Source organism: Octodon degus, unplaced genomic scaffold (genome assembly GCF_000260255.1).
Source record: "Octodon degus isolate 3935 unplaced genomic scaffold, OctDeg1.0 scaffold00461, whole genome shotgun sequence".
Lineage (NCBI taxonomy): Eukaryota > Metazoa > Chordata > Mammalia > Rodentia > Octodontidae > Octodon > Octodon degus.
The window spans coordinates 130,539-132,327 of NW_004525037.1; the positions used below are offsets into that span (position 1 = coordinate 130,539).

A 1,789-nucleotide genomic window follows, 5' to 3' on the forward strand; every position below is an offset into this window, starting at 1 on the left:
GGAACCACGAGAATGGACTGCACACCTGAGAAGCAGGAGCAAAATATGGGCCCAGAGGGATTCTGCAATGCTGCCCTGACTTGTATTCCAATGGAAGTTGCTGTGATTCCAGGAAAAATGATCTCTGTGGATGACCTCAAAATGATATGGGAATGCCAGCTAGCCCCGCCCCCTGGTGGGCTCAGCTGGCTACACACACACACACACACACACACACACACATACACACACACACACAAATAAATAAAATTAAAAAAAAATGATATGGGGAGAGAATAAAAATCCTGAGCTGACATGTACCGGTGATGAGTGCGTGTTCTGTAAAACTGAAGAATGACTTTTAGGAAGAAACAGAGACTATGAGCAGAATATATTTACTGGATGAGAGAAAGCACTTGTCCCAGAGAAGGAAAGGAGGGAGGCCTCGAGTAGGTGGTCTTCAGGAAGATGGCTCTTGCAGGGACTTTTTTTTTTTAGTGAAGGGTGTTCTGGGTCTCAGGACTAGACTGGACTCCTAGTGATCTACCTGGTTACAACCTCCTAAGAGCTGTGATTACAGGTCAGTAACACCACACGCAGTCTCAATTACCCTCTCATCATGTCGCAGGGGCAGGGCTGGCAAGGAAGGTCCTGGGATCCAAACCCAGACCCCTGCACCTCCTTGCAGGAGTTTCAGTCTGCTGAGCTACTTGGCTGGCCCTAAGGGACTCTTATCTAGAGCAAAACCATGTGGTGTGGAAGGTCTAAGGTGGAGGAGAATTTGGGAGATCACTTAGGCGGGCATGAAGCGGGACAAAACAATGGTCAACCAATGAGATTACAAGCACCATTGCTCAGGTAAAGTTGATTAAATCTACTATTACAAATTGTCATCTTCAGTGCAGTTGCTTAGTTCACAGGTGTCAGTATATATTGTTAATCAGGGTGAGAATCCTTCCAATTAACTACTAGATTCGAAAATCTTGTGAAGATTCTCAGGATCATTGCCTTACCCATCTTGTACATATAAGTGTATGGCTTGCCTCTGTCATGCTTCCTAGCTCTTCTCCTTGCGCTCTCTTCATTGTCTAGTCGTCAAGTTTTTGCTTTCCTTTTAATTGTATTATACCTTTCTATTTGTATTTCTTCTTTTGAGTTCTTATACTAGGGAAACTATATGATATTTACACATGTGTGTCTGGTTCTTTTCCACTTATGAGTATATTTTCAAGTGACATCCACCTAAACATAAATTCCCCACTTGGTTGAGGGAACAAGAGGAATAGAGAGAGGGACATCACTGCCCTGGGAATGCCCCAGAGTGGTGGGAAGTTTTGATGGTGTGTGGGCAGGGTGGACGGCGTGGGGGTGGGGCGGGACATATGCTGCAGGGAATGGCATCCTGTGATGCCTCTGGAGGGCATGTCCTACGCAGATAATGAAGCTCAGGGGTTGCTGGTTGGATCCCTGGTGTTGAAGCTTGATGAATTTCCTGTGACCATGGAGATAGCTTAGGGCAGTTTCGCAGAAAAGCTTATCTCTTGCATGGATGAGCTAGGCAGACCTGAAAGTGCATGAAGGCAAATGAGCCTGAGTGAAGAGTGAGGCACACAGGACACTTGGTGGGGGAGGGCGGAGCAGCAGTCATACTTACCTGGCAGGGGAGATACCATGATCACAAAGGTGGTTATCGCAGTGCGAGGCTTATCCATCGCACTGGGAATGTGCTGACCCCTGCGATTTCCCCAAATGCGGGAAACTCGACTGCATAGTTTGTGGTAGTGGGGGACTGAGTTCGCGCTTTCCCTTG

At 47.0% G+C, this 1,789-nt stretch overlaps 1 non-coding gene across 1 annotated transcript; it reads left to right on the top strand.

Annotated features, from left to right (window-relative positions):
• Positions 1-1,625: 1,625 nt before the first annotated feature.
• LOC111814735 lies at positions 1,626-1,789 on the top strand. Its single transcript, XR_002819642.1, has one exon. It is a non-coding gene; the product is annotated as a U1 spliceosomal RNA (small nuclear RNA).